Source organism: Mauremys reevesii, linkage group 2 (genome assembly GCF_016161935.1).
Source record: "Mauremys reevesii isolate NIE-2019 linkage group 2, ASM1616193v1, whole genome shotgun sequence".
NCBI lineage: Eukaryota > Metazoa > Chordata > Testudines > Geoemydidae > Mauremys > Mauremys reevesii.
In genome coordinates, this window is record NC_052624.1 from 62,707,327 (window position 1) to 62,726,671 (window position 19,345).

General features: G+C 44.6%; 1 long non-coding RNA gene across 4 annotated transcripts in view; it reads right to left on the minus strand.

Annotated features, from left to right (window-relative positions):
• Positions 1 to 2,798: 2,798 nt before the first annotated feature.
• Positions 2,799 to 19,345, minus strand: part of LOC120396420 — a 30,711-nt gene continuing 14,164 nt past the window's right edge. For all 4 annotated transcript variants that reach the window (XR_005593121.1, XR_005593122.1, XR_005593119.1 and 1 more), the window contains one exon: positions 2,799 to 3,287. This is a non-coding gene — a long non-coding RNA (uncharacterized LOC120396420). The remainder of the gene's footprint in view (positions 3,288 to 19,345) is intronic.

A 19,345-nucleotide genomic window follows, 5' to 3' on the forward strand; every position in this document is an offset into this window, starting at 1 on the left:
CAAGCACGTGCTTGGGGCAGCATGCCGCGGGGGGCGCTCTGCCGGTCGCCGGGAGGGCGGCAGGCGGCTCCGGTGGATCTCCTGCAGGTGTGCCTGCGGAGGGTCCGCTGGTCCCGCAGCTTCGGTGGAGCATTCGCAGGCGTGCCTGCGGGAGGTCCACCGGAGCCGCAGGACCGGCGACCGGCAGAGCACCCCCCGTGGCGTGCTGCCGTGTTTGGGGCGGCGAAATTGCTAGAGCCGCCCCTGATTGGGACATATGGTCACCCTAGATGCAAGAAAGGACTGACATGGTCAAAACAACAGGCTAGGAAAATGACCTTGGCAGAGCATTCTGAAGGGATAGGAGTGGGACAAGACTGCATTTGTCAAGTCCAGCGAAAAGGATGTTGCAGTAAGTGAGACATGAAATGATGAGAGTTTGGGTCAATAAAGACTTTCTTAAAGTCTCTAAAGCAGGGATCAGCAACCTTTGGCCCGCGGCCCGCCAGGGTAAGCCCCCTGGTGGGCGGGCTGGTTTGTTTACATGCCGCGTCCACAGGTTCGGCCAATCGCAGCTCCCTCTGGCTGCAGTTCACTGCTCCAGGCCAAAGGGGGCTGCTCTAAAGCAAACGTGTAATTTTTTTTCTAGCAAAGAGCTCTCTTGCCATTCTTTTTATATCTGAATATTTTAGATAAATAACCTGTTGCTCATAAGATAGCTCTTGATCACTTAAGTTATCCTTTTTACACTTTTCAATAATCATTATATTTTGCATTTCAATGGGACTTGCCACGTTAGGGGGCCAGTTCTGCCAGAGAGACTATTTACAGGTTTTAATGGGAACATGTGATGGGGTTTACAGACCCCAGGCTCAGATAAAAGGAGTGATTTAACAGTATTGGGCCAAGAAGGCTCCAATCTTCAGCAGCTGCCAGGCATGCTCTCTTTGGAGGACCTGCTTAAAAGGGAGCTCTGGCAGTCCAGCATGGGGGAGTATGGAGGAGAGACTGGCTTCAAGAAAGCAGACAGACTGTAGCCACTGAGGCAGAGCAATTTACAGGGGAAGGACTGGGACTGTGAGTAAGACTAGGCTGGGATCCCCCTCCCCCTGACTAAGTGGGGGACAACTGGACTTGGAGGGTGAACTAAGAAACATTCCCACCATTCCCTTCAGCTGAAGCCCTGAATTACTGAGACAGTAAGCAGAAGGCTGGACCATGCTCCAAACTGAAGGGAAACAGGGAAGGTAGGAGGCGGCTCAGGGGATTATGCGCTGGTACCTCTCACTGTACCTGAACAAGTTTGAGGTACTGCACTGAGTGGCATGTGATCACAAGAACGTGGACTTCTTTTTGCAGGACAGAGGAGACCTATCCATACAGATCAACCCTGCAGCACTCAGCCTGAGGGGATGGGTGTGTGATGGGGCTTACAGACCCCACACTATGGAAAAAAGAAGTGGGGGAACAGTATAGGGCCAAAAAGGCCCTCTCTCTGAGCTGGGCATGCTCCCTATGGAGGGCCTGCTTAAAAGGGAGCTCTGGTAGTCTAGCAGGGGGAGCATGGAGGACAGAGTGGCTGCAAGTAAGCAAACAGGCTGCAGCCACTGAGGCAGAGCAATCTATAGGGGATGTACTGTGATTGTGAGTAAGACTTGGCTGGGATCCCCCTTCCCTCTAAGGTGTGAGGGGGGACAACTGGACTCTGAGGATGAGCTGGGAAACAGCCCCACCATCCCTTGCATCTGAAGCCCTGAACTTTCTAGGCTGTAAGCAGAAGGCTGGAGGCCAGGCCCCAAACCGAAAGGAAACATGGGAGGTAGGAAGAGGCTCAGGGGAAGGTTGATCTAGTGTGGCAGCCTAAAAGGGCTGAGACACCCCTCACCTCTCTCCCTTTGGGCCCTGGGCCAGAACTCAGTGGAGAGGGAAGGCCTGGGTCCCTCTATCATTCCCTCTTCCCCCAGACTCCTGAGAGATCCTGGAGGATTCCAAGCGGGTATGACGAACTGTGGCTTGGCCACTGGAGCCACAGACTGTCCGGAAGAGCCATCTCAAGGTTTGGGGAGATTATTTGGCTGTGGCCTCACGAAGGCCTGCTGGCCCCCACCCAAAGCCCACTACAGACCACTTGTGGAGGAAGGTGCTACCTGTGGTGAGTGAAGACATCCAAATCAGTCCAGTGTGAGCAATGGTGGCAAAATCTGGCCCTGGGTGTGCAAATTGGTTTAGAATTCCCAACAAGTATTTTCCTCCACACCTTAAAATGGGCTTGCTCTGAGTGTTATGATTTTTAACACCAGGTTTGTTCAGACTTTAGGTGTTGCATTAAAGCCTTTACAGAATTACATACAAATGCAGTTCATAAATAGAAATGTTTAGGGAAGTGGGTTGATTCTTCAATTAAGGTAGGGCATATGCACTAGTGTGGTGATAAATTCAGTATATACACATTCAGGCTCTCTGGTTAGGCCCAATGTTTGCCTGATTCAGCATAGCATGCTTTAATAATGTAATTCAATTCTTCCTCATTTTTAATATTATTTGAGCCTGTTAATATAATTTGGTGAGCTATTACAGTTGTTACAGCTGCTAGTTTTGCCCTTAATACTGATTTCACTTATGACCTCAGTCAGAACAAGATTTAAAGTTTGGGATGATGTAAGTGAATAAGGATTATTAGATTTATTCATATGGCAATTTAAATAAGAAACTGCCTGGCTTAAAATAAACGATAAATGAAAAATGCATGTGATTTATAGACCCATCCATTCTAAAGATTTATAAGTGGAGGAGGATGATTAAGTAAGAGACAGACCTGATTACATGAAATATGTAATTTTTATAATGCAATATTGGAAGCAAGCTGCTAAACAGCACCAGCATAACAATGATTGGCTAAACAGTTTATTACAATATTACTGTACAGCTGGTATGCAGTGGACATGCAGACCACTGAGCATTTTTATTCCCTTTACCTCACAACTGGGGGATAATATGTTTGATGAAAAGGCTCTTCCTTTCAGTCACTGCAATGGAGTCTCTCTCAGAGTATGCTATGAAATTTGTGTCCCTTTTAAGCTTTGTTTATTCCACCCCTATTTCAGAGCCCCGATGAATCTTCTCTCTTTTTCCACTTTCCTACAAACAGAAATGCAGGCATCCTCAAGGCCACACGCCATGATTCCTGCCCTGTCCTCTGCAGTCCACCAACTTTCCTGAATCAGCCACAGAAGGGGATTGCTGCAGGGCCCTTTATGGCATTCACTCCTTCACGGGGTGGAGCATGCTCAGACGCACTGTTGCAGAAACTAGAGGACCAAAAATAATTGTTCAGCTTTTCTACTAGTTATCAGATAAGAGCAAACTAGTTTGTTCCCTGCATTAAGCTTATATTATATTGCATGTCATAGACTTTAAGGACAGAAAGGACCTTTATGATCATCTAGTCCAGGGGTCGGCAACCTTTCAGAAGTGGTGTGCCAAGTCTTCATTTATTCTCTCTAATTTAAGATTTCGCGTGCCAGTAATACATTAACATTTTTAGAAGGTCTCTTTCTATAACTCTATAATATATAACTAAACTATTGTTGTATGTAAAGTAAATAAGGTTTTTAAAATGTTTAAGAAGCTTCATTTAAAATTAAATTAAAATGCAGAGCCCCCCCCGGAACAGTGGCCAGGACCCGGGCAGTGTGAGTGCCACTGAAAATCAGCTCACGTGCCGCTTTTGGTACACATGCCATAGGTTGCTTACCCCTGAACTAGTCTGACCTTCTGAATAACACAGGCCACAGAATTTTACTGAGTGCTTCCTGAATTTTATCTTTATTTTAGCACTGAATAGGTGCCACTGAAGGACAACATTTCTTTCTGTGAATACTTGCTCCTGATTAATGTACTATAAAGCCTCATGGATTACATAGATTAATAGTACTTTGACATCTCTAAACCCTAGAGCCCTATTGTGAAGTGCAGCTTGAAGAAGTGTGTGCAATCTGATCACAAACAAATAAAAATAATGCACTGTCTGATGATTGTGACTAGACAATGCATACTCACCTGCAGCTTTGGTTAAGGGTACCAGCCTATGCCACAGTAGAGGAATTAATAAACTTTTTATTGGGAAAAGTAACACATGCATTCAAAATGAGGGGGTCTTCAATAACATAATTTGCATGAAACAGAGTTGACCCAGAAAATTCTAATCTAAATCCCAACCTGATTTGTATAGAGTAATTTAATTTCCTCCCTACTAGTTATATGGATTTTATCAATTATACCAATTAAATTGTCAAGCAGATTTATTGACCAGTCATCCTCATGACACTTTCTTTGATGTACTATTCTGGTATCATCAACTGGTCATGCATGTCTGATTTCAGGTTTTGGTGTCATTATGTGCATTTGAAAAGCAATCAGAATTCTCAAAAGGAAGGCTTGTAATAAATTACTGCTATGAGCCAAACTTTCAAAAGGGGTCGCTACATTTTTCACCTACAATTTTGTGCCTGCAATTAATGGAAGGTGCAATCAATTTAGATGCCTGACAATCTGATTTGTGGGATATATGACAATTCTGACTACAAATCAGGCAGTTAGGGATCTGTATGTTAACAGCTAGATTCCAAAATAGATTGCTTTTGCAAGAATGCACATGCAATTCATTGTGGATGCAAAAGTTCAGGTAAAAAATTAGAGGCCCCTTTTAAATTTGCCAACCTCAGTTTCTTTTTACACTGAATTCTTTCTATTCCTTGGTGTGCCGGTCAGTTGATAATATTTTCTGAAATAACCTTGTTTGACTAATAAAATAAATTTGAATTTGACAGAATGAATTAATAGAATCAGACACCTCATTTCCATGAAATTAGTTGCAAAAAATATATTTTTATGTGTTGCAACTCTGGATTTCTTTTTAATCTGTTCTAAAACATTACTCACAGGTTTGCAAAGACAAGAGAAAAATGTCAGGAAAGTCAGCTACTATCTGCTAGTTGCAGTCAAAGAGAAATAAAGGTGCAAAATGGAGACCATTACCCTGGAGAAGATTCGTTAGTCAAACAGAAAAGAGCAAATCTAAGTAACAAGTAATCCATTCATTAGAATGTATTTCCCCTCTCCAACTAGATGGGTTGCTGTAGTCCGAGCAAGAGCAAAGCTGACAGTCAGTGGAAAGTGAAAGTAAAAGTATTCTGGGGTGTGGTGCTGCCATTAGACAGTTCTAGGGCAGACCACCACTTTCTAAAGTTAGGGATGCCAACTTTCTAATCACACAAAACTGAACACCCTAGCCCCCCGCTCACTACATTCTCCCTCCCTTGGTGGTTCACTCTCCTCCACCCTCACTCACTGTCACTGGGGTGGGGCAGGGGGTTGGGGAGGGGTGTGGGGGGGTAAGGGCTCTAAATGGGGGTGCAGGCTCCAGTGTGGGGCCTGAAATGAGGGGTTCAGGGTGCAGGAGGGGGCTGTGGGTTGAGGCGGGGGGGTGAGGTGCAAGAGGGGGTACAGGCTCTGGAATGGAGATGTGGGCTCAGGTGGGGCTGAGGATGAGGGGCTTGGGGTGGAGGAGCGGGCTCTGGGTTGGGGCACGGGCTTAACTTGGCAGCTCCTGGTCAGCACCACGCTGCGCTCCGGAAGCAGCCAGCAGGTCTGGGGTGGCGGGGCCAGGAGGCTCCGTGTGCTGCTCTCACCCGCAGGCTCTCAGCCACAGTTCCTGGCCAATGGGAGTGTGGAACTGGTGCTTGGGGCGGGGGCAGCATGCGGAGCCCCATGGCCCCCCTGCCTAGGAGCCGGACCTGCTGGCCACTTCCAAGGCACAGCACAGCACCAGGACAGGTAGGGACTAGCTGCCTTAGCCCTGCAGCACTGCTGACCGGACTTTTACCTGCCCGGTTGGCAGTGCTGACTGGAGCTGCCAGGGTCCCTTTTCCATTGGGTGTTCCGGTCAAAAACCGAACACCTGGCAACCCTAAGTTGTATTAAAGGATTGTTGATGTTGAAGACAATGTGGACTCATCCTGTTCCTTTGGAGATCCCTGGTCCTATAGTATCATCGTGGCACATTTCAGAGCTGGTCTCTGTATTTCCCACCCCAAGCATTCAAAAATCATGAGTCAGGTCCCTCACCCCACCCCAAATCATAAGATTTGCTTTAAAGGATCTTTTTAAAAAATACACGAGGGGGGGGAGGGGCTGTAATTTGCCTTCTAGCTACTGAGCCTTTAAGGTACACTCTGGTCATGTTGTCAAACATGAGGACTAGAAACTTTCTTTCCCCGCCCCCCCCCCCCCAATGGAAGATGAGATTCTCACCTACTCACATGCTTCCACAAGCTAGAATTTAAGAAAAACACCCCCAAAAAATGACACTTGGCAACACTATTGGGATTAGCTCCAAATAGTACATTAGCAGTTAAAACTGCAAAGTGCTTTTAAACCAGATTACAAAGAAGTCAGTTTTTAGACAGTTTTACATGCCACTTGCCATTAATGTGTGTTATAAAATAAAAAAATCAATCAATCAATCAGGAGCAGGTCAGTTGCCAGACAATGGGGTGACAGTGATAGTTAGCACTCTTATTTAACCCCTATGACAGGGATCGGCAACCTTTGGCATCCGGCCTGCCAGGATAAGCACCCTGGTGGGCCAGGCTGGTTTGTTTACCTGCCGCGTCCGTCTGCAGGTTCGGCCAATCGCGGCTCCCACTGGCCGTGGTTCGCTGCTCCAGGCCAATGGGGGCGGCGGGAAGGGCGGCCAGCACATCCCTTGGCCCGCGCCGCTTCCCGCAGCCCTCACTGACCTGGAGCGGCGAACCGCGGCCAGTGGGAGCCGCGATCGGCCGAACCTGCAGACGGACGCGGCAGGTAAACAAACCAGCCTGGCCCGCCAGGGTGCTTATCCTGGCAAGCCGCATGCCAAAGGTTGCCGATCCCTGCCCTACGATTAGTGTAAAGGTCTGATGGTCTCTCCAAAATTAACTCATGTCATCCAGATGGGCCATTTCATCTTCAATCACTGGAAGTCAAAGTTCCATAAGTGCTATACCTACCTGGAGCCAGAATCCCACTATCGACTGTCTTTAGCATTGCAATATTTATTCTGACGGGACATGCTAGTACAGAACTATCATCAGCTGAAGTTCTTTATGGAACAGATTAGCCACAGCTGCAATGAAAATTAACCACCTGGTCTAGGGTCAGTCAGCACGTTATGATGAAAAGTGCCCAGAGAAATAAAGATGCTCAGCTGAAATGACTTGTTAGCAGAATTTACAACAATCTTTACAACACTGGCATTTTCCAGCCAAATGCATGCAGGTGAGCATGTGTATGTATTTGCAGCACCCAGAAAGTACAGAGCCAAATAACACTTCCTCCGTGCCAATGTCCTTTCCCAGAATTCCCATGCATGAGGCAACTACAGCTAGCACATACTGAGCATGGGCAGTAGGGTGCTGCTAGTGTTGCCAGCAGCACTAAACAAGACACAAGAAGTTGTTTTACTGGGTGTGTGACATGGCCATGGAACTGTCTCCCCTGTTCACTAAAAGTCACCAGGAGCCCTCTACTGGAGGCAGCATAGGGCTACATCCTTTCTAAAGCTGTTACCTTCAGCACCTCCCTTGAGACTTTCTGCCCAGCTCCTCTCCCATCCACTGCCACACCATTGCTGTGCCTCCTCTCCAAAATATAACTCTGGTTGTTAGGACCCTTACATGTGCCCCAAAATCCCCTTCCTCCTGAGGCTGTGCAAGAATATAAGACTAAGAACCTTGATCAAAGGATGCTTGTGCAAGAAACAAGCAGATCCACCTTAACAGACCAAGATGTGGAACAGGAATGCTTTTAAAACAGCAAAGGAAAAGGGTTTTTTAAAATGTTTAAAGAAATTTGTGAAATGGTTTTATTTCTTCATGCACAATAACCTCAAGCTAACAGATAGTTAATAACGGAGACAGATATCAAGAACTATTGCATTGCAGAATGGTCCTGACACTAGTACGATCATGGGATGCATAAATAGGGGAATTTCAAGTAGGAGTAGAGAGGTTATTTCTCCTCTGTATTTGGCACTGATGTGATTGCTGCTGTGACTGTGTCCTATCCTGGTGCCCACAATTCAAGAAGGTTGTTGATAGACTGGAATGAGTTCAGAGAAGAGCCATGAAAATGAGTAAAGGTTTAGAAAACATGCCTTTTAGTGATTGAGGTCTTTGAGCCTATCTATTTACCTGATTAAAGAGGTTAGGAGGTGACTTCATTGCAGTCTATAAGTATCTAAACAGGGAACCAATATTTAATAATGGTCTCTTCAATCAAGCAGAAAAAGGTGTAACATGATCCAATGGCTGGAAGATGAAGCTAGACAAATTCAGACTGGAAATAAGGTGTAAAATTTTGACTGTGTGGATAATTAACCATTGAAACAATTTGACAAGGTTCGTGGTGGATTCTCCATCACTGACAATTTTTAAAACAAGATTGAAAGTTTGTCTAAAAGCTCTGCTCTAGGAAGAATTTTGGGGAAGTTCTATGGCCTGTGTTATACAGAATTTCAGAATAGGTAATCACATTAGATGATTCTGGCCTTGGAATCTAGAACTATGAATTAAATATATTACCTGTAAAAATATTTAAAAAAACAAACAAACTTAGGAAACTATGTAGACATCAAAAATCATGTACTCTATTAAAAGGGCTTAACAGAGAGAAGATAATGGTCCTGAAATATTAATACAGACATCCTAAATGAACCTAAAAACTAGTGTTCTTGGCACAATCGGTAAAGGGAAATTTCCAGGCCACAAAGGCAAAGCACATTAAGAATTATGGGAACTAAAAACAAGCCCAGTACCAGAGCTACTGTACAAGGACTGGAAAAAATTAAAGAAAAGTTTCATCTTGCACACAAGTGAAGAATAGCCATACATCATTCTAGGTTACATCAAGAGCAAGACAATAACATTTTGCTTAACATATTGGAAACGTAATTTCTTCCAGTTCACTATCATAGTACAGATAAAAAGTCATCTCCATGCAAAAATGTTTCTATGCATTTTTTCCTCTATTTCACAGAAGCAGGGCCCATGTCCAGGGGGAGGGGTGGGGAGAATCACCTTACAAGCAGGCTTAAATTTATATATTTGTACTATTTTGCAATATATAATTTATACATGTGAAACTGCATTGAACCCAGGTGTTACAGAATGGAGAATATGCTCCTTCATTCCCATTTTAAAGTCATTTGATAATTGTGGGCCTGATTTTCTCATCACACTAGTTTTACACTGACTTCAGTGAAGTTACTCCTGATTAACCCCAGTGTCGGAGAATCTCTATAGAACAAATTCTGATCTTGTTGACACCTCTAAATCTGGAGCAATTCCACTGAAGCCAATGGAGTTCCTCCTTGGCCTTCCAGCCACCTTTGACACAGCTGATTGCAGTTCTTGAAATTCTTTCCTCCCTTGGCTTCTTTGTCCCTGCCCTTTCTTGGCTCTACTCCTACCTCTCTAAATGCTCCTTCGGTGTCCTTTGGAGGCTCCTCCTCATCCACCCCCCGATTTTCTGAGAAACACCCACAGGGCCCTGTCCTTGGTCCCCTTCTCTTCCCCTATACATCTTATCTCTAGGTAATCTCATCTGCAAACACTAATTCAACTATCAAATCTGTGCTGAGAACTCACAGATCTACCTTTCTACTCCAGACTTATCTCCTGTCCAAACTAAAAGCTTGACCTGTCTGTCTCTGCCAGTTCAAGCTGAATATGGCTAGACAGAGCTCTGAATCTCCCTCCCCTCGAAGTCCTCCCTCTTTTCTAGATCACCATGGACACCACCACCATCCTGCCTGCCCTGTCACTCAGACCATAATCCGAGTGTCTTCTTGGACTCAGACCTCTCTCTAGGTCCTCATAGCCAGGCTATGTCTAAATTTTGCTGATCCTTTCTGCACACCAGCTCTTTCCTACTCATCCACACAGCTAAAACTCTTGTCCAGACTCATCTCTCATCTTGATTACTGCATCATCCTTCTCTCTGGCCTTGAGAAATGCAATCTTATCCCACTCATATTAATTTAAAATGCTGTGCAAAGCTCATTTTCATAGCTCATCACTTTGACCACATCAGCCCTCTCTTTGCATCCTTCCACTGGCTTCCTCTTCTTTATTGTATCAAACAAACAAACTGATGGTGTTCATTTTCAAGGCCCCTCATAGTCCATCTCTACCCTAGCTATCTTTTCTTATTGGTAACAAGCTGTCGATTCTCAACTCCAATCAACCCGGGATGTCAGCATTCACTGCCCAATTGTTAAACTCTCAAATACACACCTTCATGCTTTCTCATGCTGCCCCATGCTCTTGGGAAGCACATCCCACAAACATCCACAAAGCCATCTCAAATCCTTCCACAAACCTCTCCTTTGCCATGATGCCTGCAAAAAACTTGAGAAGTTAGTCCACTGGTGTGCTGAGACCACAGCCTGTCATGCTGCCCAGTAGTGTCTCATTGTTTCCTTGTCCTCCTCCATCTGTTTGTAGTCATCTGTTATTTCTCATTTCTGCTTAGATTGTCAACCCCTTTCGGCAGGGGTCTTTGTTTTGTGTTTGTACATCACCTTGTACGATGGCTTAAGTCATAGACTTGGATCCCTCTAGGCCAGTGGTGGGCAACCTTCAGGCCTGGCTGCCGCTTCCCGCAGCTCCCATTGGCCAGGAACAGCGAATCACGGCCACTGGGAGCTGCAGGCAGCCGTGCAAATGTAAACAAATGATCTGGCGGCCCACATGTGGCCCGTGGGCCACAGGATGCCCACCACTGCTCTAGGCACTATGGTAATACAAATTATTAATAAATAATAATAAAAAAAACTAGAATGTGATCAGAATCTGGCTGTACAGTACTGGTCTATCTTTTAGAGATGCTAAACACCTGCAACCAATGTCAATGGGAGACGCAAATATCCAGCCCCTCTAATATTAGGCCATATGGGCTTAGCTATTGTGCCCCAGAATCTGGTGTTCTGTGCCTCAACTGTGTTCTGTTATAACCTGACTGAAGACTTATCTGTCGTCTTTGACTCAAATTTTGTTTCATGTCGTAATTTTAAAACCGGTTTTAAAATGCTTCAGGACACATTTGTCAAAAGCATAAATGACATTGTATTATAAACATAGGCTGACAAAAATAATTAGCTAGAGCTTTCTGTATGGCAAAGATACCAGGACAGTGATGAAACGATTTTCAAAGGAGTCAGCTATGAATAGTTCATAGGCCGCTGCCAAAAATCAGCGAAGACTATTTAAAATATAGAATTAAAATATAAGTCGAGTGATCATTAAGAAGGGAGAAAGCTTCATGAATTATTTGAAAATTGTCATACTGTGAATGAGACAACAATGAATTGTTGAGCTTTGCCAATAAGTACTATTAACTACTACTCTTTTGATGCTTACTGTGTAGGGATATTAAAGAAGGTCTATATTAAACATGGTTTATATGAGAAATTATATATTGATTTATTGTTAATCTTATTTGTTGTGTGTGCTTAAGGAGGTCCTGACCTCAGTAACTTTTATTGTTTGATGGCTATTGCTGCATCAAACTTGGGCCTCATCTTATGTGTCAATGTACCCAATTATTGTAATGGTTATGGTTTTATTGTACTCCCAATTATTATAACTATAATTGTTTGGATTTGTGTTTAGGTTATATCTGGTCTTTAGTCAATTGTAATGGTTTTAGTTATATTCACCTGGTTATAATTGTTTGGTTTGTTTACAACAGACCACCTGTGCCCTACCATAACAACAACTACTGTAATGATCATAGATCAAGGGGCAAAGTGTTAGCAGCCCCCCCCCCCCCAGTAGATAAATGTAAATGCAATGTCAGTACTGTTTTTACAAAACAAATTACAACCTACCACTGGTATGATATATTCTCTGGATGGTCCCCAACCACCACTGGCATCCTACCAGTAATGCTACATCGCTTGATAGTTGTCTTAGTATTAAATTGTATTTGTATTATTAAAATGTTTAGCATGTGCTTTTGGCACAACCTATGTTGCCTCACAGTAACTTCTTTTAAACAGGTTACATAGAAAGTGACACTAACGAGTATATGTATATCGTAGTGTCAAAAGGGGGATTATGTAGGGATATTAAAGAAGGTCTATATTAAACATGGTTTATATGAGAAATGATATATTGATTTATTGTTAATTAATACTTTATAACTTAAGGTAAATTTGTGATTCCCAACATTTAGCCTCTAACCTGCAAGCCACCAGCTGTGTCTGTGTAAAGCCTGCTCAAAGAGATACTTGGTATAAAACTTGTTAAGCTCAAAGAAATACTTTGTATAAAACTTGCTAAACATTAATTAACTCTTAAGTAAGCCAAAACAGTAGCTGTTATAGTGTATAGATAGAGACCCCCACCCTCTGTAAGTTTTCATCTCACTTTATCTTTGCTTGTTAAAAGACAGGGAGTCTCACATAAATTGGTAACACCCCAAAAAGTAAAGAGACAGTAAAATAGATGTGATTAAGATAGAGAATGTATGTGAATGAATGGTTAGGGAGTCACCAGCCTGAAGAATTCAGTGTCGGCTGAAGAAGGTGTCAAGTGGAATCAACCAGATGACCCCCGGAGGGCAAACTGGAATCCACCCACCACACCTCAAAGGAAGGAAAAACAAAACATCTAATAACATGGAGCCAGCCACCTGCTGATTGATTTAGCAACAGCAGAATGAAGCAACTCCTATGAACTAACATAGGGAAAAATCCCTATAAAACTGAACTCTAAAGAATAAGGACTTTGAGTCAATGGTTCTACTGCCAGCCTCCAGGAGCATCAGGTGCACCTGACCCGGACTCGGCTCCACTCTTGTGTACAGGATACCTGGCCAGTATTCTGTCACAAGCAACTTCAAGCTGGTAACTATAACATCTATACAGAACCTGAATGAATGATTGTGTGGATGAATATGTGTGTGTGTGTGTGTGTGTATAAGGAATAAGTAGTAATAGAAATAAGTAGGAAAACGTTGTTTGCTTTTGTCTTTTGCTTTACTATTATATTTACAATAAATGTGGCATCTTTGCCTTATCCCTCTTAATAAGGTCCTGCTCGTTTTTATTGGTATAACAACTGAATAAAGTTATAAGGCTATAAATTTCAGGGACCAAATCCTGTTCTCTGGCATAGATTGGTGGCAATATACTGAAGGAAATGGAGTTATTTTGGATTTATACTTGTATGACCAATAGCAGAATAAGGCCACAAGTGAATTAGATTAATTAGATGGAGTAGTTACACATTAAAGACCCAAGTCCTTTTAGAAAGAAAATTACTTTTCAAAGCACTGAAAAAGTAATTTGAAAACTTAAGGAAAAACTTAACTAAAGGTTTCCAATATTACTGGGTACGTGTATTAGGGAATAGCTGGGTACGTGTATTAGGGAATATTCAGGTTAGCAAACAGCTATCGTAAACTGCAATGTCACACTGTCACTAAAATACAAATAATCATCAACTATTCCAGTGCTGCCTTACATACCTGATACTGTATGTGGGCAAAATGTACCCACATCCCTGTCGCCTGTAATGGGTACCGTACTTCAGGTTTAAGTTCAGATGGAAGTTTGCCATGTTCTACCCTCACACAGAGGCTCCTCTGGTTTAAATGTTGCCTCCTTGTTCAATAGCAGTTTAAAACCTAAGGCAAGTCAGACCACCTCTAATTAAAGGGGTTAGGAAGAAACTTTCCCTTTGGGCAGGTCCTCCCATAATTGCTAATTTCAGGGCTTCTTGCTCCTTCCTATTGGCCATTGTCAGAGTCAGGATCTTAGATTAGATTGACCACAGATTCAGTAAAGCAATTCCAATGTGCTTGCATAAATGCGCTGAAGCCCAGATTTTAGGCAGCATCCAAGCTATGCTCAGCACAGCTCAGGAAGTGGAGGACATTAAGCAACCTTTACACCAAATGGCCACCAGTTTTGTCCCCAGCATGAAGTAGAGTAGCTACTCTATTTTTCACCAGGTCAGGGGCGGCTCTAGACACCAGCGCGCCAAGCAGGCGCTTGGGGCGCCATTTCCCGGGGGGGCGGCCATTTCCCGGGGGGGCGGCATTTGGCTCCAGTGGAGCTCCCGCCGGCATGCCAGCGGCAGGTCCACCGGAGCCCGGGACGAGCGGACCTGCCGCAGGCATGACTGCGGCGGGTCCCGTCTTCCCGCGGCTCCGGTTGAGCTCCCGCAGGCATGACTGCAGCAGGTCCGCTCGTCCCGGGCTCCGGTGGACCTGCCGCAGGCACGTCGGCAGGAGCTCAACCGGAGCCACGGGAAGAGGGGACCCGCCGCAGGACCGGGGAAGGGCGGCGCAGCGCTCCGCGCTGCTTGGGGCAGCCCGATTTCTAGAGCCGCCCCTGCACCAGGTGCCCATGTCTTCTAAAGGCCATTGTGGCAGCTAGGGATATCTGGAGTATAGTGAAGCTCTAGCTATCCCTCCTCCCACCTGAGCAAGCCTCCTACCCCAAGGGGTGGCTTAGGAGCCACTAGGGCAGACCTACTCCATCTGAGAATTCCCCTGTCTATTTAGGGAGGGCTCGTTTTCTAGCTGTGTTGCACTGCTGTAGGAAGTAGTGTGGTGAGCTCCAGGGGATACAGAATACCTGGCATTATTCAAATGACACAAGAAGTGGCAATGACTGACTAGAAGGAATGAGAAGCAGGTGACCTCTTCCAGAGGACAGTCACTACAGCGCAGAGTCTTTGACATAATGAAAAAGTAGAAGTGAGGGGGAGAACAAGGGTCTCCTGTTGGAGTACAGGATCCCACAAAAGACTGCTGTGTCTTGTTCCATTTATGACAAAGCAACAGACACAGGCTGAATGCCATTAGTTGACAGCAACTCCCACCTCATCTTCTTCCAGCTCCTTTCTGTAATAAATGCTGATGGTTTCATATTAAAAAAATATTCACACTGCCTTATGGATATAAATAGTGCAACATAGACCATGCAATATCAAAAACACAAAGACATGTGCATCAGCTAAAGGAGTAACTCCACAAGTCGGCCAGCAGATGTCTCTGTATTTCTTGTATGTACCATGTAATAGAATTGTTTTTTATTGCTTTATGTGAAGAACGGTAAAATTCAGACATTTAAATGCACATTAGAGTGGGGGACCAGGCAAAGCTCCAGACTCAAAATGGTGTCCATTTCTTTTATTTAAATTTCTCTCTTTGGATTAATCTTGAAAGCCTTTTTGGAAGAAGAGGATGGGGCTAAGGACAGGGGTTGAGCAAGATATGGGTTACTAAATTAGGATTGTAAATTTTTCATTTACATTTAAAAATTAAGAATAGATTTGAGACTCAGCAGTAACTTTACTATATTCTTACTAAGGCTTAAATAACACAACCAGAGGCATGATAAGAAAAACACCTTTTCACATAAAATCAGATTTTAAATGTTATCAAATTGCAATCTATACACAGAAAGACACCAATTAAATAAAACAAAGTCCCTCTTAAGTGAGCATTAAGCATGGATCACTAAAACATTACCACCAAGTTCACTCAGAGTATTGTTAATACACCAAGTTGACCGAAAAGTGTCCAGATTCCAAGTCAATTTATAGGAGGTGTAATCAATCTGAAGACTGGCCACAATCAATGCCTGGAACAGCCCTAACACATCACACTCCTCTACTGAGACCCCTCTGTTCTCGTGAGATTTCAAAATGGCTAGTAACCAGTTAGCCAGGTAGGAAACCAGCCGAATGCAAGCACCACATCTCGCTCCCAGAACAAGCAGAGGCTTGGAGAAAGCCAATTCCAGATTGCTGAAAAGCTGCTGCATAAAATAAAAGAGAATTCAGATGGGGGAGGTAAAGGAAAAAATTAAACATCGTGTCTGAGGACTAACAGAAAGGGCACTGTGCAGACACCTTCACAAAATGACTGGTTGCTAGGATGCTGTGCAGGACCCTCCTCTGAAAGTAACTGAAGTGCTTAGAAAGAGGAGCTTTGAACAGCATCCTCCAAGCCAGGGACGTGTAGAATCACCCAGGGACAGAGCCATGGTCCAGGTTGTATAAGTGAGATCAGAGATGGTGGGATAATGCTGCACCTTGACACATACCGTAGAGCTCCTTCTTGGTAATGGCTACAAAAGGAACATTTACCAGGACAATAATCTTCCTGGGAGTGCAAGGATCTCATCTGTGGAAGGGGAGACCACCAGTGAGGGGAACACAGAATTCCACCCTGCAAGCACAGTCCCTGCAAAAATTTTCTGCAGATGTTGTGCAGCCCACTGAGGGAGCACTGCCCGGAATTCAGTGAGAACCTTATCCAAAAAATGTAACAGCTGCCACTATTTCCAGCGTGACTGACAATGAACAATCAGGTGGGACAGGTTGGTCAATCCAGGCTGAGTAAAGGCAGAAAACGGGCTCCTGCAGGAATGAGCTTCAGAGGGAAAAAAGTGGGTTAAAAAACAGTGGCCCTTTCAAGAGTCACAGTCTAAAAAAAAGCCGGGTCAGGCTGTGTGCTGTATAGAAGCTGTTAAAAAGGCCACTATAGAATGGAGGCAAATCTAAACTCTAATCGACCAGGTGCAAGTCAAGGCCAATCCACACAACACAACAGAGGACAGAAAGGGCAAGGGACCTCCAGGCCAGACGGGAGTCTGAGTACAGCAACCACTGAACAAAGTGGAGGCGAAAAGCTGCCATCCTACTGACCAGGCCAATGAGCCCCTGGCCATCCTCAATTAGTGGCTGGAACAGTAAAGCATGACACAACCAGTGGTAACCATCCAAAAAAAATGGTTAATATTCTTCTGAATCTGGTCCAGGAGGCCCAGAGGAGGATCCAGCCACACCAGTTGGTGCCACAACACTGAGGTCACAAGTTTGTTAGCGATCAAAACTCATCCTTAAAAAGAAAATCCAGGAAGGAGCCAGCGCCATATCTGAAGGCAGCTCTGCACCTTCTCCTCAGCCCCCTCCCAGTTCCTTAACATGCATGTTCAGATCCAAAAAATAAAAATAAATAAATAAATAAATAAATAACCTAGCACCTAAATCCCAGAGGTACGCCATTGTACTTCTTGGGGCAACAGTAGGGGAGCACTACAGAGCCAAGAGCCTAATAAGATCCAATTACTCTTTGCCCAGTTAATTCAGATAGAGGACACTTGTTCATATACTTGTAAACAGGCACAAGCTGCCTGCACATCACCTTCAGATGTCATGAAAACAAATGTTATCCCCATAGGCTGACAGATAAAATGGGAAAGCATCTAGCAACCCTGGCACAAACAGGCCAGTCAAATGGCTTCTTGGGAGATGCACGAATGGCTCCAGACTCAGGGCATACAACATCCCAGACAGAAGGCAGCCTGACGTATGCAGACTAAGAAGGAGCAGCTAAGCCCCCATTAATCTTTAAGACACTAAAAATGTTATGGTAAAGAAATATATGAAGTGAACATTGCCCCAATCCCAAAAGCTTCTAACATTTTGAAAAGATAGCGATGGTTAACTCGATAAAGGCCTTCTTTTGAGCCATTGAAATAAGCTGCACAGCCAGATTAAAAGTTTGCTGACAGTATAAACGTCACAAATTAAGAACAAGTATATAGCAGTTGGAATACATTATGTTTGGTCAGGATGTAGCAAAGAGTCCAGACAGTCCTTTAGCTGCCTGGCTAAGGACCTGATATAATCTTATAATTAGAGCAGAGAAGAGAAATAGGTTGTCTCCTATTCCTTAAATTGCAGAGGTCTCCTTTTCTGTGAAACAGGGTGATCTCTGCCCTACAGCCGCTGAGGAGTAGCACTTTCTCCTAGCTCCATTACAGCACCACTAGAAAAAAGTCAGGACCAATAAGATACCAGAAAGGTTTGTTGAATTCAGGTACAGAAGCTTTGCTTGTAGAGAGCTGCTGGTCTGCAATAGAGAGCTCCTGTAATGGCAGCAGGATGTCCGGTAAGCAGGCCAGATGAGCTTGTCTAATGTGTGTCCCTCATCCGGCACCGAGACAAAAAACAGACATGGTTTTATCCAGTTCCAGACACGGGATGCCACAATGGGGAGCGCGCTGCTCCATCCCTGCTGGTATGACTTCACACACACTATGTATGCGAGGTCATGCCAGGGCAGGGCAGCATGTTCTTCAAAATGGTGCCCCCTCCACCCCCATGCAGCACGCTGGTGTAGGTGGGGTCACGTTGACGGAGGCAGGCCCAAGCTGTTCCCAGAATGTCCAGTGTTCTAGGATTGTGCAGGTGGCCACCCTAGCATCCAGGAACTGCGGCGCCTCACCAACTAGACAGGGTAACCCCTGGTGTGGTTCTGCCATTGCCAGCACTTTACAGGCCTTGGGTGATTACAGGGTACTGTAAAAGGAAAGAGCTGCTGTCTGGATCTCAGCACGGTCAGGTTCAAACGACCAATCGGCAGCCAGAGACAAGAGACCTGCCAATGGTCCATAGTCTTTCTCTCCACCCAGAAGAAAGAAAACAAACCCTCCTGGAAGCATCCATGTCATGTAGCTCGATAAGATGGCTCAAACCAGGACTCCCTGCACCTTCTCTTCCAACAAGGATCTCAGGAGTCAGTGTTTCTCAGTTACAGTTTGATGAATGTGCACTGAATTCCCCCATCAAGGTTGCCATGAAGGTCCAAGATATATCTCAATCCAGGGTGCTCATGGCCTGATGCAAGGCCTACATGGCAACCTGGGTGCACTGCTGGCAGACCAGTTGGACCTGCACCTTCCCACATCCCACCACTGTCTCAGAGATTCATACAGTGGCTTTTGCAGCCACCAATGCTCCCAAGCCACAGGGAATATTTGGGTGAAATTTGAGTCCTGTAATAATTTGATATTAAAGTACCAGTTGGAAGCACTGGCAGGAAGAGGGATAGACACTGACAGAACCATAATGATGATTAGACAAGTCAAAGGGAAACAGAGAAGACAGAAAATATATTCACACTGGCCTTGGGGTATAAAAGTGATCTAATCTACCCCCTGAGACCTGGTTGGGAGTAACCTTCAAGGGTACTGCCTAACAGCAGGTGAGAGAACGTCCAAACATCTACTAACCCAAAGGTGTGCAGGAGACATAGTTCCCTGGCTGACCGAGGGTGTGGCTCCTCATGGTTCCTGTCTAAAACAGTCTACAGTGCAATTGAAATCCCCTTCCAGGACAATAACAGTATCAGAGTCACATCCAAGCATGGCACGGGCAAATGTCTGCAAAAAGGAAACAAGGTCTCACCTAGCATGGGGTCATACACACTGAAAAGATTAAAAACCAGTAGTGCCAATACC